Consider the following 26,336-nt stretch of genomic DNA (forward strand, 5'->3'; position numbering starts at 1 on the left):
GCTCATTTCTCTGTTGTGAGGGATGGTTCTTCCTGACCTTAGCTACCTATTAATTTTGCCTTGAAGCATAAGGATACAGAGTCTCTCTGGCAACACTTTACGTAAGGTGGAGAACACTGTTATGAAACGAACTGAGTCTACTCATGTAGGCCACTGAGCCACGGCTTTTCTGATATGCTTAGGTTCACAAACGATTTGATTCCCTTGAGTTTATTCAAAGTTTTTAATTAAAAATCTCTGCATTGGTACTCTGATTTTATTGAATGCGACAAAGATTTCTTGGGACTTGATTTTTGTTTAAACTAGGGTCCCTTTACAGCCATCACGTAGTGTAAAAGAATTTTGTAGTGGGCGTAAATGACATCATTTTAACAATGTAAAGGAAACCTTAGGGAAAATGAGAATGTCTGTATTCTATTTTTCTGGAATTTCATCTTTGTGTGTCTGGACTGAAGACAAGATGGTGAAATAGGGGAATTTCTGCATTTTCTTTCAAGAAATTATTTTCAGATATGAGTATCTTGTCAAGAGATCTGCCAAGCATTATTTTCAGAATTTTTGCTGTGGCTTCCCTTTCACTCTGGGGACATCCTTCTCTGGGAAGGAGGCTATGGAAAGGGAAAAAACTAAGAAATTTATTGGTGGCCAAAAAAGACTTCAAAACATGCAAGCCTTCCTCCTAAAGCTGTGCAGCCAAGAGTGCAAAGTGCTGAGGTCAAAAGGAGACCAAACAAGGGGGAGTATGGAACTACAGCCAACTTATTACAGCACAGCTGGGCAGTTGTATCCTGCATTCTGGTCCATGCTCCCAGTATAATTTATGGTTTATCATTTCACTGGATAAAGCATATATGCCAGAACTGTCTTATCTCCCTGTAGACATAGTTCCTTTACCCCATATTTTGTATACAAATTGTGAACTCATTGAGTCACTGAATCATTGAGTAATTCAGATAGGGAGGGACCCCAGGAGGTCTCTAGCCCAACCTCATGCTCCAAGAAAGGACAGCTATGAGAGCGCACCACGTTGCTCAGAGCTTTACCCAGCTGAGTCCTGAAAACCTCCCAGGATGGAGACTGTACAACTTGTCTTGGCAACTGCTTCCACTGCTTCGTAATGATGAAAAAGGTTTTCCCTACCTACAGCATACATTTCCCTTTCTTCCATTTATGTCCTTTGTCTCTCATCCTTCAGTCATGTGCCACTTAGGAACCTGGCTCCATCTTCCCAATAACCTCCTTGTAGGCACTGCCAGGCTGCTGTTATGTCCCCTTCCAAGCCATGTCTCCTCCAGGCTGAACAAGCTCAGTTCCCTCAGCCTCTCCTCGCTGGCCAAGAGCTCCAGCCCTCAACCATCTTGGTGGGCCTCTGCTGAACTTGCTTCAGTTCATTCAATGTCTTTCTCGTACTGGGGTTCCCAAACTGGTGACAGTATTTCAATGTGGTCTAACATGTGCCCAGTAACAGGGGGCAATAATCTACTGACTTTCCTCCTATATTAATAGATCTCAGATTGCTGTTGATCTTCTTTGCTGTCAGAGGACACTCCTGGCTCACGCTCAGCTCACTTTCTACCAACACCCCCCGGGCCTTTTCAGCAGAACTGCTGCCCAACTAGGCAGACACACTTCCTTCCAGCCTCAATCAGTCCAAGGGGTTACTCCATCTCTGGTGCAGAACTCAGCATTCGTTCTTGCTGAATTTCATGAGGTTTATGTCGGCCCATTTCTCCAGAATGTCAAGGTCTGTCTTGATGGCAGCCCTCCCATTCAGCATGTTAACTGTACCCCCAACCTAGTCTAACCTGCAAATCTGTTGAGCAACCAGCACTCTATCACCTCCTCAGGTTATTGTTAAGGATGTTAAACAGGACAGGTCCCAGGACAGACCCCCTTTGGTACTGCACTTGTTACTCTTGCTACTGGCATCAAGGTAGAGCACAGTCCATTAACCACTGCCCTCTGGGCCTGACCATCCAATCCATCCAGTTGTCCGCTCATCCGAACTGAAACGTGTGAACTTGGGTAAAAGGATTTTGTGAGAGTTGGTGTCAAAAACCTTGCTATAGTCTATTAAGCTTTTTAGGCTTTGCTGAAGTCTTGACATCCACAGCTCTCCCCTCATCCACAAATCCAGCCATTTTACCATAGAAACACACGCAGGTTAGTAAGGCATGATTTGCCATGGAAAAATCCATGCTGACTTTTTCCACTCACCTTCTTTATATTCCCTTCCAAGAAGACTTGCTTCAGTATTTTCCCAGGAACCTAACTGCCTCCTACAGTTTCCCAAATCATCCTGTTGGGCTTTTCTGAAGATGGGTGCAATATTTGCTTTCTTTCAGTTTTCAGGGACCTCCTTTGATTTCTATGACTTTTCAAAGCTGAAAGAGAGCAGCCTTGTAAGGACATCAGCCAGCCCTCTCAGCTCTCTCTGGTCCAGCCCATCTGGTCCCAATGGACTTCTATGAGCTGAGTTCTTGCAAGTAATCCCTGTCATGATTTTCATCTGCTGCTGGTACTTCCCCTCCTCCTTGCACGGATGCCTGGGAGACCTTGTTGGCAAAGAGCAAGGGAAAGAAGTCATTGAGTACCCAAAACATAGCTGTGTCTGTTGACTCTAAATCACCTACCCTATTCAGTAAGAGACCCACATTTTCGTTGTTCAGCTCTATGGATCTTTTGTGCCTAACTCTGTATTCAGGAGGATACCGTAGACAGTAGATCCTTTACTGAACTTGTTACTGAGACATAAGGAGTAAAGAAAAATTTTATTTTTAATTCAACGTTGTTTAGCTGAATCTTCTACTGCTCATGGCCATGCATTCCAGCGAAAGAAAGGAATTGAATATTCTTTATATAAGAAAGATTTGCACTTTTACACCTGTGAAGAAATCTTGAAATTATCTTTATGTAAGCTCCTCTCATGTTTTATATTTTTCTTGTCATTTAACCCAAATTTCAAGATGGAGGTGAGGTTGTGTTTTGGTTTTTTCCCACTCTGAACAGTATGTGGGCTGAGAGTTGAGAACACACATAGGTTGTGCACAGGAGAAAAGAAAATAATTAGTACATTTAAAATAAGAATCTTTGATATAGGGGTCAAGGAAATATCCACTCTTTGTGTTTGAGGTATAGCTCATAGAAAGAGAGTTCTTTTCATAACATAGGCTTTCAAAAGATGTTGTTCTGCTATTGTGCTTCCTCTGCCTTGTAAGAAAATAACCCATCAATTCATAAAGAGTATCGCATTCACATACAGAACATAAATTTTGCAGAAAAAAATAGCTAAATATTTTCAATTGCAGCTAATATCGTTTCTCTGATGCACACGCTGATAGAAAATAAAATTGAAGTATACACACAGAACACCTACAACAATATGTTCAGGCAATTAAAGAAAATGAACAGTACTTCCAAAACTAAATATTCCAAACATATGTCATTTTAGCTCCTAACTAAGAGCTGATTATCATTTGAGACTAAGTCTTTCTGCCTAAATCACTACAGAGAAGCAAATTCTGTAACATTACTGACCTAACCAGAGGGCAATGGGCACCTGCAACCTGCAACAGCTTAATCAATACCATTCTTGTGTTCAGTCAGGGACAGCTATTTTTGAACTGGGCTACCAGTCACAGGTGTAAAAGTTTTTGAGAGATTTCAGACAGTACTGCACTTAGGTAATCATGTTCAGTGGAAATTTTTATTTTTTTTTTTTAACAAACTCCAATATCGTAATTCTAAAACTCTGACAGCAAAGAGGAGCAGAAGTGGCATAAGAAAATATTGTTATTTTCTCTATCTGGCCAAGTACAGTCTCTATTCTCTGATAATGGCAAAAGCTTGTTGCTTTAGAAGGCTGTACTTCTGCTCCCCAGTAATAACCTTGCTAATTGTCTAGTGTTGTATATAGTGGAAAGATTTTTCCTGACCCCGCAGGGAACTAGTGCTGTGAAGCATGAGATTTGATTAGCCTTATTATCTTAGCTTGCCCAGTTACCAATGTTGTAAGCTGCCATGAAATTATCCACCCCTTTTAAAAATAAAGCCATACTATTTGTCTTGATTATCTCCTCCTGTGGAGTTGAATTCCACATGCAAACAGACTTCAGTGATGAAAATAGCCTAGGAATTAGATGTATAGCCTTTTAACTCTGTGGGTACTGTATACTTTCATATTGCCTTTCCATGTAAATCAACATTCTCCTAATTATTGTGGTTTTGATCATCCCCCTTCCCCAAAAGAAAACTGTATTTATTTTACCTTCAATTATTTGTAATCGTCCATGTGATCTTTTAATGAGTTTCTCTGAGATAGTTTGGAAAATCATGCAATTTCTTACAGATTTTGCTGGTTTTGCCATATCTTTTTGAAAATCTTGCATGACCTTTTGTGTACAGACATGAAATCATACTGTACACAAAGAAAAACCCCTAGCTCATTTCTTTGGCACAAAGAATTTCATTTAAAAAATCTCACTGTTTTGATGATGATGATCTTGGATGGTATGCCAGTGGATACATAAACAAGCTATCGTCATAAGATTCCCAAATGGTGATAAACACAGCAAAGAAGCTGACACATTATTGTCTGTAATTTATCAGGTGATGAAGACAGCATATTTTAGGGGTTATTAAATGAAGGAGTCGTCCAGAGATCCAGCTGTCTGAAGACTGATCGTAACAACTGATTATCCAAGTTAGACACTGGTAAACTAAAGTACACAGAACAGTGGACTAGCAGAGTATGTCAGCAATCAGCTTAAAACATCATATTAAAAAAGTACTCTCTCAAAGTCCTTCACTCGCATCAGTTGCCCACAACAATTAAGTATAAAAAGGGGAGCTAATTCAAAGCAGCAACTCTTCTGTGGGTACATCTGTTCATTTTTTCATCAAAATAGTCATCAGAACAGTGGCAGAGAATTCAAAATTCAGACCCAGAATTCTGCAGAGCATTAGATAAAGAAAAATTTGGCATAGTTGACATCAGCCAGTAGATCATTCCTCCAGTAATAAGCAAATACAGTGGTGCTACTGGTGATTACAGGTTTTGTTTTAAATTCGTACACTCAGAACCATAAGGGGACTTCAAACCACATCATCCTCCTTCCCACACTTTGTACAGTGGAATGTCTGCTCCTCTAACCCCTCTACATCAGGGTAGGAGCCTAGCAAAACCAGAAGACGCTGGAGAAAGATCTCTACCATGTTACTTGTAGCACCAGCAGAGAACCAGGACAACATTAGCAATTGTAGTCTCTGCAGCTTTACAGAGAGGAGCATCAGACTTCCTAGTAAAAGAAACCTTTTGCTTGAGTGAGATCTGTATCATCAAAGGCAGAGTTCAAAGCCCTGTAGGGTCATAAACTCCAGTTCAAGTGAATACTAATCAATCAGCTCAAAAGCATGAGGGCTGGGGCTGACCTATCATACAGTCTTTATGCTCCCTGAATCCCGCGGCTAGACAGAGACTGAGATAATCCCTGGCATAAAGCAACTCGGCTTTGGCACTATTCTAACTTATGCCTGGTTGATCATGACCACTAGCCAGAAATTGCTGGGGTGTAAGTCAACACTGGCCAGGTCCTCATCTTCCCTGCCCTAAACTGGGAACAGGGTGAGGGTTGGCTGAAGTGCAGTAATTGCTGGTTAAACGGATAAGAGATTTACAGTTGTTTTTCACTGCAGGAATGATGCAGAGCTATCAGAAGTGAACTTCAGGGTCCTAATGACCATCCTTGAACGGGGGATTTCTGTTATGAGCGGCATGTGAATGGAAGTAATAAAAAGCCAAAAGGATATGATAATTCCTGCCAGAGGGTAAACATCAGTTTCTAAATTCTTCCCTAAAACAATACATCTCTGTTTTTTCCTTGGCCCTAACAGGTCAAATGTATTCAGTGGTGGGCAAGAAATGGTGTGTGAGCACTTGGGACACATTCCCTAAAGGGCTTTAATAGCCAAATGGCAGCTGCAGAGACCAGCATGTAAGACATTCAAAAGGCTGCAGAGCAGTCAAAGTACTTGGTGTTTAGATATTTCTGCTACAGCCAAAATGGGCTCTCATGTTTCACAGGTTTGGATTCGAGCTTTGAGTTGAACCATAGTAAGGAATCTCTAAGTTTTGCAGTGAAGCGATTTTCTTTCAGTGGCCACGAAGGTAAAGTCAGGATATCACGAAAAATGGCAGCATAAATTGCTGCAACCCTTTCTCCTTAACAGAATGATGTTCATCCTCCTCGAACACAGCAACTGTAAGAGAAGAAGTCAACAAGATGTCGAGTTGTGAAATACAAGAGAAGGTGACAGTTACACGTCTTGTGGCTCTGGTTCAAAAGGTTTTCCATTAGAACATCACAAAAAATAAGCAAGGGTCAAAGGAAAGAGAAGGATCTGGAGTTATTTTTCGGGGTGTGAGGATTTTCTACGCCTGTCAGTTTTTCCATTGTAGCCGCAGGAGTTCAAACATTGAAAGGGTGGTAGGTCATTACTTATCTTAGAATGTCTCACGTGTTAAGTTTCCTTTCAGTTTAAAAAGGAAAAGATAACTGCTTGTGAAGCAAATTACCAAAAATATGTTCAATTTGGACTTTTTTATTGAGAAATCGCAGGAGGGCTGTAAGCTCTTTGGACTCAGGGATGCATAATTCCACGTGCTTGTGAAGCTCTCGGCACAGTGACTTTTCTGAGCAGAGCCTTTGGTAGCTACTGTAATTTGAAGAGTAGGTAAAAATAATTCCTAAAGGAATTTTAGATGCTGGTTTCCTAAGATGAAGACAGCAAGATCTTATTTACATGATGTATCTTTACTAGTCAACCTGAGAAAGGTTTTTCACCTCCTGGCTGCTGTTTCACAATTCCTTTAACTATGCCCATCATAGGTACACTGCTTCTTTCGATTATCTTTGGTTGCATAAAAATCAGTTTATTTGTTATCTGGTAGGAAAGCACTATCTGAACCTGTAAAAATGAAAATTAATACCTAGTGGATTTTCTGTTCAAACTCTACCCCCACATAGTTCTGGCTTTCCCTTCTCCCCAATGGCTCCCAAAACAAAAGCCAGTGGGAATTGCAGACAGCTTATTATTAAGGGTTACCATATGTCACAGCAGGCTATCGTGTATTCTTAAAACAGTATAGTTAAGAAGTTTACAGTCGAACTGGACACTTGGATTTAAAAATTTTTGGAAATTCGGGAAGAGAAGGAAAAAGCAAATGAAAACAAGCTGAGGAATGAAGTATTGTTCTGAGTACGAACGTTATTTTCTGGGGCAAAGTTTACCCTGAGATACGCACTCCAGCTTCAGTGAGAATTGTGCGCACAAGACTGGCTTAATGTTTGCAACTCAAATTTCATTAAGTCCAAGAGTATGGAGAGAGTCTCCACAAAATCAACCAGAGGCAAAAAGCAAAAGCTCGTCTATTACCACTGCGCAAAACAACGAAACGTTTAAAGCAAACAGTGATCAGAAGCGCAGGAAAATCAGTTTTTCAGCGCTGTTTCCATCTCAGGGCTCTTGGATGCTTCAAGTATCGCGAAATTCCGCCCCTCCCGCCCGCCTTTGAACTACTGGACTTTGCCTCTGCCAGCGTTTCCCGCACTGGGTGACCAGACGGGCAGCGCCAAGCGACACGCTGGCGCGTCTCCCCCGGACTCGCACCGGGGACAGCCCGAACCTGCCCCGGCGAACACCCGCACCGAACGCGGGCGGGGAGCGCGTGTGCTCCCCGCTCCGCAGCGCGGGGGCACGGGCACACACACACGCGCGCTCGCTCCCTCACGCACCAGCGCCCTCCATCCCCGCAGCCACCCTCACGCACACCCGCCGGCACGGCAACACGCACGTGGCCGCTCACACACACCGAGTCCCCCCCGGACACACCCGCACGCGCTCTCCTTCAGGCGCACCGCCACACACGGAGGTGCTCTGTCGCACGCGCAGACGCTGACGCGCGCGGTCACACACACACACACACACACACACAGGCCCTCGCGCTCACACACACGCGCGCGCACACACACACACACTGGCGGGGGCGGGGCCCGCCGCCGGGCAGGCGGGCGGCGGGGCGAGGCGAGGCGGAGGCGCGCGCGCGCCCTCCGGCACCCCGCCGTTTGCTGCGGGAGGCGGGGGAGGTGCTCGCGCGCCACCGCCGCGGAGGCCGCGCGCGCGCGCGCGCCGCGGAGGCAGGGGGCGGGGGAGGAGGAGCGCGAGCGCGTGCTACAGCCACGCCGGCGGCGCGCGCCGAGCGGCAGGAACGGCGGCGGCGGCGGAGCCGGCGGGGAAAGCGGCGGCTCCTCCGGCTCGTGCTCTCCCTCCGCCAACCGGCAGCTCGCGCGCCCGAGTTCGTAGATGGGGCTGAGCGGCGCCCGCTGAGGAGGGGACGGGGAGCAGGAGCCCGTGCCAGCCGGTGAGTTGCGGTACGGGCGAGGGGGTCGCGTGTGCAGGGGGGAGGGTTCGCCCGCCCGCTTTTCCCTCCCTTCAAGCCGGCGGGGAAATGGTGGTGGGAGGCGGGGTCCCGCGGCGATCCCGGCCGGGCGGTCGGAGCGGGGCGCGCTGCCCCGGCGGCTGGAGGCGAGGCGCCCCGTGTGCGTGTGGCGTGAGGGGGAAGAGCCGCCCGCCCGCAGGTACCGGTGCCGGGCAGGCCTGCAGGGGAGCGAACATGGCAGCGCCGGAGTCGGAGAAGAGGGATTTTTGCCCCCGGAGCGAGGATTAACCCTCCTCCTCCCGCCTCCGGATGCGTCCCCGGGAGACTCGCTCTTCATCTGCCGCTCCGGATTATCTACCCGCCCACCCTCCTTCTCCCACCCCCTTCCCGGTATTTTCTCTCCTCCTGGAGATTATCAGATTTCCCGCCCCTCCCTCTCCGGGATCCTCCGCCTCTCCCCTCCTGCGAGGGGATTATCTCCCCCCTTCTCTGCCGGATTATCCCCCCCGGTTCGCTGTCCCTTCCTCCCCGGTTATGCCCCTCCGCAGCCTCGAATCGCAGGGATTATCTGGTCTCTCTTTGGGGTGATTCCTCCTCTTTTGATCCCTGCCCCGGCCTTTCCCTGGTTATTTTTCTCCCGAGGAAGTCATCCCTCCCCTTCCGTCTGCCTCTGACTGTGGAAAGGGGTGAAAATGTGGTTGCGATCGGGTGGGCAGGAGTTTCCAGTAGTGCTGTCATCTCCTTGGTCTCTGTACTAGTAGTGCAGGCAAGTGGATGTAGGTGGTAGGAGAGGCACGACGGATGTAGAGGGCTTGTGACAGAGTTCAGCCTGTGGTGTTGTGCTCCATATGCAGGAAAATATTGCACCCTTTCTGCGATGTTATAGTTGGTGGAGATGCTGGTGAACAGGAGCCTATCTGGATCAGTGCTTTGTAAAGACGTGTGGCTGGATGGTGGATATCACACGTTAACCAGAAACTGCACTGGGAAAAAGCCAACAGCCTCCTAGTTTCTTCGAGGAAGGTACAATGTACAGTAATAGCTCTATAGTGTAAGTGGGAAGGTGCATGGATGACATTGCTGCTGTCCAGGGGTCAAAAGCTGACTTGGGTAGCTTCTGTCTTGGCTTTCAAGGTAGTTGGCTTAGGCTATTGCTCTGTGGTGAGGAGGAGGGAAGCGGGTATCTTTTGCTTAGACTTTGATGTTTGTGTGGTTCATTACTATCAGCATGCTGGCAGAGGAAAAATTAGCTTGTTCCTAAAGAGGGGAGATAAGGTTTATCCCATGCATTTGACTCCTATGTAGGTTAGACCATTCTCTTCTCATTAACTCCTGATCTTATGGCACGTGGAATCGCTGGAGGAGAGTTGCAGATGATCTGACCATCTTGCGGCACAAGGCCCAGGATTATATCCATTAAACTTCCCCGACTTGGCTTTGGGAGGAGGAGAAGCGGCTGTGAGAAATTGTAGAGAGGCTGGGGAGCTATAAATAGATGTCGGACTAGAGGAGGCTTTGAACAAATCTTAGCATGCTGCTTCTGAACAGATAGTGTCTGTTAAACTGGTTGAGTTGACACTAGCATCATAATGTTTCCTTTTATTTCTGCTAAGGCGGTGGTCTTTTAACGCTTTGTCATGTGACTGGACCATGCAATATCTGTCACAAAATTATTAATGAAAATGCCATGGAGAAAATTCTCATTTGAATAAAGTGCTGATAATTGAGTCTAGTTTGAATGCATTTTAATATGATTTTTAAAGGACTCTTCAGAGAAATCTTTAATTTCCTCTTGCCTCCCTTGGAATGTTTGGAATTGATGATCTCACTGTCCTTATTTTGTTCTCAAAGTATTGCACTATATAGATTACCTGCGATCTATATTGCTGTGAAAAATCTGCAGTACTGAGGCATGGTGTCATAATGCTGGTACCTTTGTTAGTTTTTTATATTTCCTTGTCTGTTCTAGACGAGAAACTTTACTACTCTCTTCGTTGTTGGATTTTGGGTTTTTTGGGGTTTTTTTTGTCTTTTTTGATGGAACCTTCAGCATCTAACCAAAAGAGTGTACATTCAGCTGCTTTGAATTGAGTGCTTGCATTTGTTTCAAATGCTACGGATCACTGCTGTTTCAGCCTATCTTGTCAAGACTACTTAATATGGAAATTATTGACAAATATACTGTACCAGCTATGTGGAATGGTGTCTGTTCTGCTGCTATATTAGTGGGCTAACTGTGCATACTAAAAGTCTCTAAAATGATTGAAAAGCTGTTGCAACATATGTGCAAATGGACCTTCTTGAACTACCTCTTGTAGCTTTTTTTTTTAATTTTATTTAAACAAATAATGGAAGCTATTAACTTAAATCATGGCTTGATCACATATTTTTGGGGTTTTTAAGAATAAAATAAAGAAAGGAGTGAAAATATGAAAGAGTCTTAAGGAAGTCTCAGAGGATGAATCTCTGCAAGAACCTTGACTTTTAGGATGTTTCTTATTTAAAGCATAAAATTTTAATCAAATCTTTTTTTCAGAATTACTGTGTATGCAAACCTCAGGGAAGTAGAAAGGAACAGAGATCTAGGCAGTATAACTTAATAGTTTTGGCATTTTTAGTTGATGTTTAACCGCAGTAAAAGCAGGAAAACCAAATAATACCAAATAATCTGGCAGGCTTTATTTTGAGCTGTTAAGGGTGTGATCGGAGCATTGTCCTCAAACACTCAGCTTCTTCAGTCAGAATCAAGCTCCAGCTTGATATTAGGTCTTTGTGTTGGGTATTTCTACATGCAGAAAAAAGGCCTGTGATCTGAGGAAAACTTTGTGCTACCATAATGATAGCCAAAAGTCTTCAGCGTGAGTCTCTTCATACAGTTGCTCAGTCCTGGAATTGTTCTGTTTTTCTAAATGTATTTATTTGTAGAAATTACTTAAAGTTTGCATGCAGTTTTATAAAAGTTCAGTGTCCTGCTTTAAAACTATGTTTTCTGCTACAGTTACAAGTGATTTACAGTTCTGACTTGATGTGTCTGTCCCAGGCTCTTGTGAATGCCTTTGGATCCTCTGTGCAGGACACTGATCTATATGTACATCAGTGAATCTTTTCTTATAATGTAGAAAAGAGGAAGGAATTTCTTTTTATTTAACAGACAGGCATGCACTTTGGATTGTGATAATGTTTGTGGTAGTACTTTACGTGTTGCAGTCTCCATTCAGATGTGAAATGAATTATACTGTCCTAAGATTTGAAAGGATAAAAATCTCCCACAAGTTTAAATAAAATGCTCTGTTGTCTTCTGTGCTTAAGATAAAAATGGATAAAAATTGACTCATCCTTGTTTGAGGGAATTAACTTGAGGTAGCAATCACACTACTAGATGAGGAAAGAGTATTTGCTGCGGGAGTACCACAGGATGGACAGATGAGTTCTCAACACCACATACTCCTGCATTTGTTTTTTTGCTGCTTATTCTTTCTCTCTTTTTTTTTTGTGTTTTAATTGTTACTGCTGCTGTTTTTTCCCCCCGAGCTGGCCTTGAATGAGATATTCATGTTTGTTCTTTGGAGGAAAAGAGAGCCAATAGAGGAGTTGAGGTGTAGGGAAAAACTCTTCTAATCTCTTCTTAACAAGCTGAACAAGTTACTGTACCAGTAGGCATTGCACAGTGTATGTTCTGTAAGTTCTGTGCCGAGGCAAATTGGAGTGGATTTGTCCTTGCATACGTAGTAAAGAACTGATGTTTTAGAAACATCCTGCAACTGGAGTGGCACAGACACTATTCGAGTTATTTGTGTGAAAATATGAAGTAGAATATGATGGCAGGGTTGAGAGCCAGTCTGTAAGGGGAAAGTGTTTTTACTCTCCTCAATAGAAAGAAGTTCATAAAGGGTCCTGGGGAAGAGTGAGTTTAGTTTAGGCTGATGCGTGAGAGAGGCTGAAATACAGATGTGCCAGTCACAAATAGTATTAAAGGAATGTAATGGTTTGCTTTCATTGACAGGAAGGTGTAAATGTGACTTTTTTATCACAGGATAAATAGTAGATGATGATTGTTTCAGAGCTTAAAACTAATCTAAGACTTTATTTAAGTGTGTGCTAGCTAGAAGGCAGTGCCAAATAGCTGGACCAGTTAGTGGTTTTGACTAGCTCAGTATGGTTGTGACTAAAGTCTTTCTCATCTGAGTTTAGCAAAATGTCAAAATAATGGTTCAGGTTGTGGGGGGAGGAGTTAAGATAATTTTTAAGTTAAGGTATTATGTGATTCCATGGTCATTATTATAAACATATGCAGTTGGATCTCAGGTTATACTACAGCAAAACTGTTGTCTTCTGCAGTGGGATAAACAGAGCATTGTGATGTTAATGTACTATCCTGTGGCTTAAAAATTGCTTTTTTCAGAATAAAGCAAGCGTGAATTATTTAGTTACGGCTGATGTCATTCTTACAAGAATAATGGAGACAAAAAAGAGAAAAAGAGAGATTAGGAGAGGTGTTTCTCCATATTAAAACATTTACATTTATTTTGGGTTAGTTAGAGTCTTTAAAATGATAGTAATTTCACAACCTATATTAAATAATAAAAATAATAATTTGAAAATCGGAGGTTCTCTACCTCATGTTTAATTATTTTCAAGGTCTCTTAAAAAAAGGTGTTACAGATGGAGAATGCTTCATATTAGCAACTATTCTGTGGGTTTTGCATGTCGGTTATTCAAAGAACTTGTTCTAATGTTGGTGTCCGGGTCTCATGACAGCATGGTGGAAATGGGCAAGATTATGAAATTAGATGACATTTCAGATTTACTGGCAGCAAATGTTATTTAAGAAATTACTTGGATATGTTATTTTTGAAGTATTGACTAGTTTTGCATTCTGACAAGCATATGTTTGAGAGTAGGAACCTCAGGTAATCCGACTGCAGGGAATGTCAGTGGTTTTTGCAAACTCTTTTTTTTTGGAGAGGGTAAGGGGGAGGAAACCAATTGTTTGCATCTTCGACAAAAACTTTACTCTTACGGCTTTCGCTTACCCAGATCTCAAAGGATCAAATTAATTCACTTTTCCAGCAGGTGGAGACACAACTGTTGATTTCAAATAAGCTTAAGCCTTTATTTTTTGATTCCAAACATTTTGTCAAGATACTGTTGAAATAATGAAAATTAGGAGGTAAGAAAAAGAGTTTAAATTTTTATTTTAAGATAATTCATTCAGGCGTCTTTGACTGAGATAGTGTTGGCATTCAAATATTATTTCCGTAGTAAGATTGGCTACTCAAATAGTTTGATTTTAGCTTTCTAATTAAAGCCTGATCTCTACCCACTGGTCAAATGTGTGTTAATGAAAAGTTCAAGCGATACCATTTTAAATATCTAAACACAGGATGGAGGAAAGTAGATTGAGTGTAAATAGACTGAGGGTAAAAAGATAGGGTAAAGCTTTTTCTTAAGACTAATAACAATGTAGGGGAGCACTGAAGTAAATCTGTAGGGGAATGAAAGAAAAATGTATTAACCATTCTGACTCTGTTATTATATTCTTCGATACCTTTTTTAAAAAACTACTTGATTCCTTGTTCGTTTATTACCGGTGTTATGTTTTGGAGTTATGCATGCAGCTACTGTATGAGAGGTTTTGTATGTAAAACATCTCAACAACTTTGTATGTGACATTGATTTATTTTTTTAACAAGTCCATGGGCCAATTGGTAAGTCAGCCTTTACGTATCTTCATATTAAAATTCCACCCGGTGCCTTTCCTGATCCACTGTTGAAGTTTACAGAAGTCTTCTTGGCAAGATGAAACTGGTTATACAGCAGAAGTTGTGAAACTGGGAAGGCAAACTGCCGTCTGGTGAATGAAATGAGCGAGAAGTTTATTTCACCTTTCCAAGCAATTCTGGCTTACTATATTGTGAACTGTTGTCCTGTAGCAAAGCACAGTGTCGCTGGACAGAAACTACTTGAGTGATGTTAAGTTTGCCGTACTCACACTGCTTCTTACAGCTTCATGTGCATTTTTCCGGTCACTAGAAGTGCAGGAGAAGGAGGTATAATTAACAATTGAAAGTTCAATTTATGCATTCATTGGTAAAGAACATGTGGGCAGGGAGAAATTGTTAAGTGAAACTTAATGTTTATAGAGTGTATGACTGTAAGGCAGTCATCTGAATGCAAATAATGCCGATCAGTTCTTCGCAGATCTACTGGTACAGTTTGGCTGCTTATGCTGGATTTGTTAAGCGATAGCAAAATGGGATGAGCAGCACTTGATTTGATCGGTTCTGATCAATGAAGCTCTTTCATACAGATTTAATTTACATAGTGTTTGAGCAACTTCCAGAAGCATGTTGCTTGATGTAATTGGCAATTGTATGCAATCCTCCCTCTGAGGACAAACTCTTTATTTTGTATACATTGCTATGTGTGATAGTTAAAGCAACCTTCAAGTGAAGCTTATTTGTGAAGTGAAACACTAGTGATATTTGGCTTGACTCTGTGATGTTTATTTCATTCTTTCTGAGCTTTCTCCAGGGAGGCCTGCTTGCTGCATAGATAAATTTAGCCTTGGCATGGACCTGTTTGGTGAGAGGAATTGTCCATCCTGAGCTCTGTGGTAATCTCTTAGGTGTCTTGTCTCAAGAGTGGTAAGATTGACACACTACCTTTGAGTCACTGTTCTTTGGGAAGCAAGATAAACTGGTCACCAGTGTTACTGGGTTTTAAACAGCACTTCTGTAACATTAACTGGTCACACAAAGGTAATGACTGTGCTTGAGTTGGTCTGACCAATGGTTGAGAACCCTTATCCTTCTGCTGCTGCCTGCAGGGATCATGCCCATTTCATGTTCCCTTTATTGGAAGGGAGAAATGTTTGGGCATTTTCAAGGACAGGGCAATAAATACACAAAAAGAAACGTTAGGAAAGTGGTAGAAGAGCCCTGAAGAGTTGGCAGTTGGATTGCCTCTTAAGTTTGACACATAATAAGTGGGGAAAAATCTACCCATCTGTGTGTCCTCCTCATGAGACTCCCAAGATGTAGGTTCTCAGGGATTGTTAGAAATCTTGCTATTGGAATGGGAGAGTGACTGAATGTGTGCACTGGAGAGAAGGCTAAGAGGCTTTGGGTGCTGTTAAAAGGTGTAGAAAGGTGGTTTTTATTTTATTCTTTTCGAGTTCCGAGTGTCAAGTTTGAAAGCGGGAAGCAGAGCCCGCCTGTGTCTCAGCAGAAATGCAGCTCGAACGCTCCCTCCAGTGGTTACACTCTGACGTCTACGTTGGAGAAGCTCAGGGACGTCAGTTGCTGCTCTGGGTGGATGGCAGCAGCCCGCTGTTTCTGTACGAGTGCCTGCGTGCTTAGCTGTGTACAGTGATAAGCAAGCAGGTGCTACTTAACAAGTAACTAGCTAAATTCAGTAAAAAAAAAAAAAAAAAATCCACTCTAGCCAAAACGTGATGCATTTAGAAATCTTGGTCTAGTAATTGGATCAAAAAGTGATTCTCCCAACCAGTAGTCTATTGCTTGGGGAAGTTGCTGTCATCTGTTTTCTGCGAGTTTTTGTGCTGTTGCCTGGAAGCATGCAAGTTTACTGTTGAAGGGAATTTATTAGCTATAAATTGAAGCGTACACATTTAACTGCCAAATCTTGGCAAATGGCTCTGCAAACAGCGCAGACTAACTAAACAGCAGCAGAATGGTAAGCTTACCAAGTTTACCATACAGTTCTCAGTCTTTGCTCAGATTGCATGCCATTACAGTTCAGTAAAGCTGTAAGCAGCAACAGTAAAACTGTTGAGCAGGGGTCTTCAGAAGGAAGTACTTCACTGGTACTAATGAATAGGAAATGGAAAAGAGAGCGGCAGGCTGTTCAGCAGCTGGACTCCTTGTAAAGTGGAAGGTCTCACGATGTATTGTCACAAGTCATTTGAAATTTCCAAGGGAAATGAATGCTTTATACCGGATTCCAAGCTTCTGGTATTGCTTCACTTTGTTTCTTTAACTGTTCAAAACTTAAGCTTCTGGCTTCTAGTAGAGGTCTTCTATATATACAAGACATAAGGTTAGGCATTGTTTGACCACACACCTTATTTCTCTACAAAGCCACCAAACTATTTTGAGACAATTTTGTATCACAGTGAGACTGTCAGAACGGTGCTGTTAACAGAAGATGTTGTATTAAAACACTTTATCTGGTCTATTAAGTAAGTTAGAGCTCATAAGAATATAGTGGGTTTTTTAAAAAAAGTAATCTCATTTGTAAGGTACTGGCAAAAACATATATAGAGGAACTTTCAGTGAAACCAGTAGGAGGTTTTTCTTTAGAGTTATAAGGATTAGTCTAATTACAAATTTGGCAAGAAGGACTTTTGCAAGAAGTTCCAAAACACTCTGCTACTTAGCTTAGAATGTAGGGGCACTATATGGAACAGTGGAACTATGTGTCTGTTCATGCTTGACATCTGGTGTTCTGCAGTCTTACCAGTTACACGTATCTATTTACCACCACCAGAAAAGACCATTACACAGAATGTGTACGTTTGTACACAAAATTTCTCAGTATTCATGCCGTTATGAAGCTTTTATGCATTTCAAATTAAAAAAAGTAAAATAAATCCCTTGGGCCTCCCCACCCCCGGCATACGTGATTTTACTTTACAAATGTAATTACTGTACTTCCAGAGGTAATCTCTCTGGACAGCCATAGACTAGTTTGAATTAGATTACTCTGTTTTTTCCTCCAGGGTGAGTTAATACGTTGAATTTTATTTTTCTGTAATTACTTCAAAATTCAGATCACTTTTCATGTTTACTATTCTTCCTTATTACTAGGCTGGGATAGCTAAGACTACTTGCATTTTAAAGGTTAACATTAACGTTTTTTAATCTGTAACTGTATTTTCTCCAGGTAGATGTCTGTTCTACTCCTGAAGCTTACGGTGTATTCACTTAGTTTCAGTCATAGTTTCTTAATTTGGAAATACTGGAAATATTTACTTAATAAGCAGAGAGTAAGCACACTAAACCTTTCAATTTTGACATTTAAGTAACTCTAGCTAGAGCAATGTTTTTGTTAAATCTGTATTTCCAGAGTTCTGGGTTTGCAAACCTTTCAAGTAGTTTGGCAGTAAGCTGCATGAATAAAACAAGTTACTACATTCTACCTCTATTACAAAATCTTGGGAGAGAGAGCCAGTCAGTATGAAATAAACAGAGGAGCAGAATTAGTCTTGGGAGATACTACAGTGAGGAAAGTGTTTTTCCCGTTTTTATTCATGAACTTCAGCAGGAAGGGTGATTCTCTGGATAGGTGATTGTGAACTGTGGTTGGACACTAATTCTGAAATGCAGCTGCTTTTATATAGATGGCTTGTTTCCATTTGTATTATACTTACTTTAAGAAGTAGCTATGCACTTAAGCATTAGATCAGAGAAATCTACGAAGATGAATTTGTAAGTGAACTTCATTTTTTGAGAATATAGTGCTGTTTTGAAATAGACAAGGAAATCTTGGGTGTTTTGAGGTCTCAGGACATGACTTCCTGTTTGTGTTTAATTCAAGACTACCCATGATATGTGTAGAGGCAGTTAATTTTAGTTCTGTAGTTGGCATTTGGTATCACAGTGCAGAAACATTGTATACTAATGCAAGATTTGTTTGTTAAATGCAACGTTAATGGGTAAAACTTGTTACCTGCATTGTTAGTAAAGTCTTACAGCTTAGCAATGTAACACTTGAATCCATTACAAACCTAAAAGTGTTTGAGTGCTCTTTAATTAAAAATAAGTTTTCAAATAATAAGAACTGTCATTTGTCCATATCATTTTTCCAACATGCAATGCAACTCCCAAAACCATTCAGAATCTATCCAGAGCTCCTATTAACATTGTATCTGAGCAGATTTTCAAGAAGACAGAAGATGTGGATGTCTGTTGATGAGAAGGATCTGGGGCCAGGAAATTTAGTGTTTGGATAGCCTTAAATTCAGCTTCCAGAAAGGGGTAAAGAAGCATATCATGATCCCCAAGTGCCTAGACATCATTAGCCACAAACTGGTGAGGAATTTCATTGTGCTAATCTGCAACAGTGTCAGCATCCAAAATTTAATGTGTTGTTCACAACTAAAAGAACATCTTATGTAATTGCCCTGGGCCTGCACATTAGCAGTTTGCAAAAAGATCTGAATGTAATTTCAGAGGGGATTGAAAACTAAGACAGCAGAATGACTGATAATGCTAAAGGCGTAGGACTGAAGGTCTCCAGAAAGTCCATCCCCTTGTAGACAACAAAGATAGCACATTTGCCACTGTTGCTCTTTCTGTTTCTCTGAAAGTCATTAGAGAGCCAGTATAGACTCAAGAGGATGACATAAAATGCCAGGCACAAGTAAGCAGCTGTGGGTATGGCTATCTGTAAGAAAAAGACTACTACTCCCTGATATTGCACTGAAGAAAGACCCTGCATCAGGACCTTTCTCCTGTTTGATGTGGTCTTGCTGAGTGTTGAGATGTTACCCATCTGAACTGAAAGGGTTGTTATCAGTAATGGATTGGAGCTGGCAGTCAATTCGTTAAGTGCTTTAAAAGAAAACATATGTATTTTATTTTTGTTTATGTGTGTGTATTTGACTGTATACCTACATATATGTATACATACATAAAAGGAGGGCATTTTTTATAAAGTCTAGTATTTTATGTCTATGTGTTAAGAGTGTGTGTGTGTATATGCATATATACGTATGTGTCTTGAAAAACAGAATACTTGTCTGTAAACAAAAAGCCCAGCATCCATAAACTGTCTAGGAAAGTATAAAACCCCAAGTAAGCGTACATCATATTTTCCCCGGGTAATGTCACAGAATCCAATTAATGTTTAATTTTGAGACTTGTGGGTTGTTAATGTAATTCGTATTGTGTGCTTTTACTATTCAAGATGCTTCTGTTTCAAAACTAGTCTCAACGTCTTCATGGACTAGTATTCATATATAAATTGCTACTGTGCACTGGAGATCTGTTTGATTAAACATGAGAAACTCTTATCCTTGGACTGGATTACACTTTAGTTTCTTTAAATAATTGACATGGATTTTCTCTGGAGTGCTTGATAACTGAGATGTGATATGTGTATCATTGTACCCTACTGTGAAGATTGAGCCAGTACTAGTTCTTGTTTTGGTAATAGAGCTGGTGGTAAGTTTGCAGCAGATTAATGATTACCCATATATGTAGTTTAGGGAACATGTCAGACTGACCAGGATACCCACAGATTGTTCTTTGGTTGGCCATTGCTGCATTCTGCCTGATGATGTGTCCAGCTGGAACAGCAGAACTAGATATTTAGCTTCCAAGCACTCGAGCTTATATGCCTGTTTACCTATTTACCTGCTCTCCAGAAATAAAATCATAGAATCATAGAATGGTTTAGGTTGGAAGAGACCTTAAAGATCGTCTAGTTCCAGCCCCTCTGCCATGGGCAGGGACACCTTCCATTAGATCAGGTTGCTCAAAGCCTCATCCAACCTGGCCTTGAACACTGCCAAGGATGAGGCATCCACAGCTTCCCTGAGCAACCTGTTCCAGTGCCTCACCACCCTCATGGTGAGGAATGTCTTCCTTAGATCTAATCTAAATCTACCCTCTTTCAGTTTAAAGCCATTGTCCCTTGTAAAAAGTCCCTCTCCAGCTTTCTTGTAGGCCCCCTGTAGGTATTGGAAGGCTGCTGTAAGGTCTTCCCCAAGCCTTCTCTTCTCCAGGCTGAACAACCCTTCTCCAGGCTGAACAAATTTATTGTATAGAAATAGGAGAAATAGAATTTCTTGTATAGAAATAGGAGAAAAAAGAGGAGTAAAATTTACCAGCTGTACTTGAATACTGTCTGTTCAAGTGATGCCCAAAAATATTCTTGTGCATCTAAAGATGTTGAATGCGTCATAAATCTCAGCTAATATTATGTAGAATTACTAGGTTATCTGTGACCAAAATTAGAATCCTTCTAAAGCTTTCGTTACATAGTTTTTAGAGTTCATTGGCAGCTTCTGACTGAGTTAACAAGATGAAGAAAGGTGAAAGAAGTGAGGAGTCACCAGGACTCTAGATCCTGGCTATCTTTTAAAATAGAATTTAAACATGTTAGAAAAATCTCTAAATGTCTGTAAACACAAATTGTTTTTAATCAAACGACTCATCCTTTTAATGCAGCTAAGCCGCCATTTGGAAACAGGAGGAGTACTTCCCTGGGTGAACAGAAATAGACAGTGAATGGAAGGATAGTGGAAAAAATCTTGAGTATGTATGAGCATGAATAACCTTTGTGAGCCAAATGGGTTAATCAAGAGTTATACTATGTGAAATTTCACAGTTTATGCTTAAGAAAATATATGCAAATACCTCATGTCAGCCTCTTTTGAGGGGATCTGAGCATATAAACCTCAGAATGAGTCTTTCAAGTAGGTCACTTCCTTCGTTTTTGCTCTTTTTCTCTGGCCTAATTCCCAAAGCCAACTTTAACAGATGCCTTAACTTTGAAGTCACTGGGACTGCTAACCTGCTTGCAGCTTGAGTACACTTAAATAATTTCGGTAATATTTTAGTGAATCTCACTTCTCTGTAATGTTGTCTAACAAAGTTTTTTTCAGGCAGTAGGCTGAAAGAGGAGCACAATGAGTGGCAAGTTGAACGTACTCAGTTTTGGGAACCTTCCTCACTTTCCCATCAAGGAAGTAGTAAGCATAATGTCACTTTCCGAGTAGAAGTGCCGGGCTGTATACGTGAAGACAGGTGGAGCAGGTGGCAGAACCATTTAAACACTGCCTCTTGCAGCATGATGAAGGCACTATCTTGTAGTGCTAGATTGTGTGCAAAAATGACAGGCCAGGTGTGGTTTCTGGGCCATCAGCTGGAACATGCTGTGAGCCATCTTACAGTTTTTCCTTCTGAGCCGCTCCTTTTGCTGTTTGTAGTTTTTCTGACTTCATCATAATGTGTTGCCTACTTTCCAGCCTTTTTTTGCCTTTTATTCAATACATTTCCAAATAATGCGCTATTAAATAGGTGTTTAGGACTTTTGGACCTCAAAAAATATTTTACTCTTGTTTCTGTGTTGGAGAGATGACCAGCTTTTCTGTTTATGGTAGGGTTTAAATTTTGGCTAAATGTTGCAAACACTGATGTTGGGGGGTGTGTGCATGCCTCTTGTGTTATGATGGCTGGTATAATTTGGAAATGTACAAAACAGATGACTGCAAAAAACCCATGAGAGATAATCTGACATTAAGATGTTGTTGACTTTGTGCATCTCAGTGGAGATTAAACTTATTAAAATATATTTTCCTGAAAATATAATCCAACAAAACCCTTTAAAGGATTAAAATCAGCTACTTCTTTTATTAGGGGCATCTTTGTACAAAGTATCAGAAGTGCTGTCTCTGTAAGTTTGTTTGGGGTGCTTTTATTGTAGTGTATGTCTTTTATGGACCCTACCTCAAAAATCGTAGGACGCCATGTGTTGCAGTGATGTTTCTGTGCTTCAGATTTACAGTTGAGCCTTGCAGCTCTGCTGAACTAGCAAATTTGTGCTGTGCAATGTACTTCTCTTGTCAGTCTTTGAATTGTTTTTCTCTATATCTCATACGGAAAAATGTGTATTCACCTGTTCTTGGCCCTATAACTGAAGAGCAAGACTGGTAGAATTACTTTACTGGTTGATTTATTTTATTAAGACTAGAACTTAAGATAGTGTTTCTGATACTTTAAATCAAGAGAGAACTGACATATGCTCCCACACAACATTGTAAGATTGTTCTTTTCTCACAAAAAGATACTGTTTAGGTTCAGGTATCTGTCTAGAACAAGATCTGTCTGTTGAGTGATGGACTTGGTTAAAGAAGAATTGGGGAAACTGACAGAAAGTGCTTTATCTGTAAGGCCTTAGTGAAAATCCTTTAGGGGAAGGGTTCTAGAATTTCCTGCTGTTACTCAGTATTGTCTTCAGAATGGATAAAAGTATTTTTCGTTTTGTACTTAAGTTTAGACTCTTTTCATGTGTTGTATTACTGAATATGGGCCATTGGCTACTTTTGGCTTTAAGATCAAATAACAGTCTCGAGACTCCCGTTTGACATTTGTCATACACAGCAGTAGTATGCGGATAATTGAACTCTGTTGTTTGTCTTGAGGCATCAGTGGATTTGGTAATGCTTGATTTTATTTGAACTCACTACCTGTAAGAACAGAGAAGACTGACACCTTGAGTCTGGAGAGGTGTAAAATCCATTGGTACAAAACTTGATTTATTGCCAGTAGTGAAAATCTGAGTTGCTGTTTCTGAATTACAGTTCATGTGCCCAATCTTAAATTTGAATATCTGCATGTCCACTTGCTTCCTACACTTCCTTCCCTTCTTGTCAAGAGGAGTTATGTGGTGCCAGAGGATGAGTTTACAGGTATTGTCAGAGCAAGAAAAGTATAACAGGCACATGAGACCAGGAAATTACAAGGCTTCTTGCTGTACTTGCTTAAACTTGTTCAGTATGCTAACAATTCATTTATTAAGGACAGGAAAATCAGTTTTGAGCACAAGTGAAATTTGTGTAATAATTGCATCATGAATTTCAAGTACTTAGAATATATATAAAAAAAAATCAGCAGACTTTTTAATTCTCTACCCTTTCAGCCATAATTTAAACCTCTGTTGAGCCAATGCGATGCATGCTTGATTGTATTTTTTTTCCTTCATAGCCCTTGATGTCCATTGTTCTGGACAGGGGGATGGTAATTAATTTGAGAGAAGAATTTTTAAGTACAGAGACTTGGCTTCTTTTTTAACTACTGGCAGGAGCTCATTCAAACCAGTCTCTCTGGTATTGAAAGCAAGTGTTGATTCCTTCTGTGTGAAAGTTGGCTTGGCTGGGTCTGAAAACTTATGCTGAGAAGTGATGTGGTGTTTAAGTCCTGACACTGTGTTTAGAAAAACAGAAACTCTGCCAGCGTTTATGCAATTGAGAAGGCTTCTTTCATGTTTCAACTGCTTCAGTCATTGAACACAACTTCCTTCTTACGGGATCAAGTGTCATTGCTATTTGCTACCATGGCAAGTTTCTGTAGAGAAATGCTGCCATCAGTAAGCTTGATTTCTGAAAAGCTATTGTATTAATGAAAATAAAATATACCTTTCCAAGCAGTGTACTACTATTGTTGCTAAGGTCTCTTTCAAACTAAGTATTCAAAGGAAGTTTCAACATGAAGATCTGATGCTTCTAATGGATCTCTGTGTGCAGACTCACACTCGTAGGTGGACCAGCAATCCAGTGAGTGCTTGCCTGGCTATGAAAAGGCTGCTGGGCTTGTACCTCTGTTAGTGTGCTATTGGATCTGTGCAGGGACAGGCGTTCTGGCAGTCTACCTGTATGTGGTTTACTTTATGTGTTTCATCAAGCTATTTTCCCCTCCCCACTGGACCAAAAAGCAAGCAAAAGTCCACTGTGCTACCTTGCAGCTTTGCACATGCATATAGCTGACAAATAGGTTGCTTGCAGCTGAGCTATCAGAATCTGTTGATTTAGGCAAGCGCAAGCTTGGGCTGCTTAAAAGTCTCAGCTGCTCTTTAAGGAGAGACAGCAAACCAGATTCTGTCCTGAGTATATATCTTCTTGTTGCACTACATGATGAGTGGAATATATGCAAGTACGCTGGAGACCGTGTTAACTGACAGGGTATCTGAAGAGTCAAAGCAGAATCAAGATTTCACTTGGGTTTTGGGTCTGCCTCCACGAACAATGTAGTGGAAAATGCAAGAAATATAGCTGATTATTTGGAAAAAACAACTAAACAGGTTGATTTCCTTTTTATCAAGAGGAATTGACATTTTCTGAAAGTGTGTTCTTAGACTATGTTTTGTTTCAGACTTTTCAAAATTACGAGGAAGAATGTTCCCATTTAACTTGAGTGTTGAGCTTGCATGAGCCATGACTACTCCATCTACTTATTATTACCTTGTGTGTGCTGTATGACCTGTCTGCTCAGGTAGTACTTATTTTCTCTGTTGCCAGTAGTTACGAACGTCATGGATGTTTTTTTGACATTGTGACACGCCAAAAATGTTGGATATCTTAGCATTATAGAAAAAGACATCTTAGCATTATAGAAAAAGACATCTTAGCATTATAGAAAAAGACATTGTTGCCCTTTTAAGTGCACTTGGGAACTTGAAGGTAACTTCATGTTAAATTATTCTGTGATCTTAAAGCTAGTTGTGCCCAAAGAACCAATTTATCCGTTGGAGGATACATTGCTCTCTTCTTATATATCTCTCAGGCCCAATACTGTTCTGATAAAGAGGAACTTAATGAGGAGTATCGTAAGTAGATACTACTATGGATGGGACTGACTACTTTGAGAAATCATTTAGTGTGATGAGACAGTCCTCTTAACTGCCATGCTGAAGATGGTTGGCAAAGCAATTACTCTTTTCCAGATCAGGACCCAGACTTCATAATACCTTCTTGTGGAAAAGCTAAAACATAGGATTATTTCTCTATTGCATTGGAATTCCAAGGCTGGGGATGGAGAAGAATCGTGATTGCTAACCTGCCATTTCTGATTGTACATAGGAGGACTTCAATAGGCTATTTTGAGAGTCGTCTCCACTTCTTTTCTGTTGATGATGTTATAAGTAATTCTGACTCCTGATACCCAAGTAACAGGGCCTAGAAACTTGAGTGAATCTGAGAAGTTCCATTGCTAAAAGCCAATGAGGTTCTTGGCTCAGTCAGGTACTGCTTATACTAACATCTTCCTCTTGTTTCTCCTCCTACCCCTTACTTTGAGACCCCTAAGCAGTGGGGGAAAGAACAGAACAATGGACTCGGGTCAAAACCAAGAAAGTCGGTAGCTTTTATTGTTTCACCATAAACGAGATTGAAGAGAGTTAGTGTATGAGGAAATGTATGAACTGCTTTTAAAAACAGCATTGCAGTTTGAATCTAGAAAGAAATGATCTGAAAATTTCTTTAATTTTTTCCCTTCTGTAGACTTAGCCATGTTTCAGATGATAGATTCATAGAATGGCTTGGATTGGAAGGGACCTTAAAGATCATCTAGTTCCAGCCCCTCTGCCATGGGCAGGGACACCTTCCATTAGATCAGGTTGCTCAAAGCCTCATCCAACCTGGCCTTGAACACTGCCAGGGATGGGGCACCCACAACTTATCCGGGCAATCTGTTCCAGTGTTTCACCACCCTCATGGTTAGGAATGTCTTCATTACAGCTAATCTCAGTCTAGCCATTGGACTGCCACAACTTCTCAAACATGATGGATAGTGGCTTAGGAACTTCATCTGCCAGTTCCCTCAGGACCTGCAGATGCACTTCATTGAGTCCCATGGACTTGGTCTCAAACCTGATCTCCTACAGTGGGTGATTCTTCATGCTCCCAGTCCCTGCCTTTGCCTTCTGTGACTTGGGCAGTGTGGCTAGAGCACTTACCAGTGAAGACTGAGGCATAAAAGTCATTGAGTACCTCAGCCTTCTCCATATCCTGGATAACCAGGTCTCCGTTTCCTTCTGGAGAGGGTCTGGCCCGCATTTTCCCTGGTCCTCCTTTTGTTACTGACGTGGGTGTAGAAGCTTTTCTCATTGCCCTTGATAATGCCCTCTGGCCAGATTTAATTCTGTCAGGGCTTTAGCTTTCCTAACCTGATCCCCGATTGCTTGGACGATTTCTCTGTATTGCTCCCAGGCTACCTGTCCTTGCTTCCACCCTCTATAGCCTTCCCTTTTGTACTTGAGTTTGTCCAGGAGCTCCTTGTTCATCATTCAGGCCTCCTGGCGTCTCTGCCCAACTTCCTCTTTGTTGGGATGCATCACTCCTGAGCTTGGAGGATGCACTCAAAAAGCCAAGTTC

At 41.4% G+C, this 26,336-nt stretch overlaps 1 protein-coding gene across 1 annotated transcript in view; it reads left to right on the forward strand.

Annotated features, from left to right (window-relative positions):
* The first annotated feature begins 8,395 nt into the window (after positions 1–8,395).
* PALS2 (protein associated with LIN7 2, MAGUK p55 family member) overlaps positions 8,396–26,336 on the forward strand; it is a 53,971-nt gene continuing 36,030 nt past the window's right edge. Inside the window, exon 1 of the mRNA XM_086614477.1 lies at positions 8,396–8,419. The gene's annotated coding sequence lies outside the window, so the exon portion shown is untranslated. The remainder of the gene's footprint in view (positions 8,420–26,336) is intronic.

Source organism: Tauraco erythrolophus, chromosome 7 (assembly GCF_009769465.1).
Source record: "Tauraco erythrolophus isolate bTauEry1 chromosome 7, bTauEry1.pri, whole genome shotgun sequence".
NCBI classification, from domain to species: Eukaryota; Metazoa; Chordata; class Aves; order Musophagiformes; family Musophagidae; genus Tauraco; species Tauraco erythrolophus.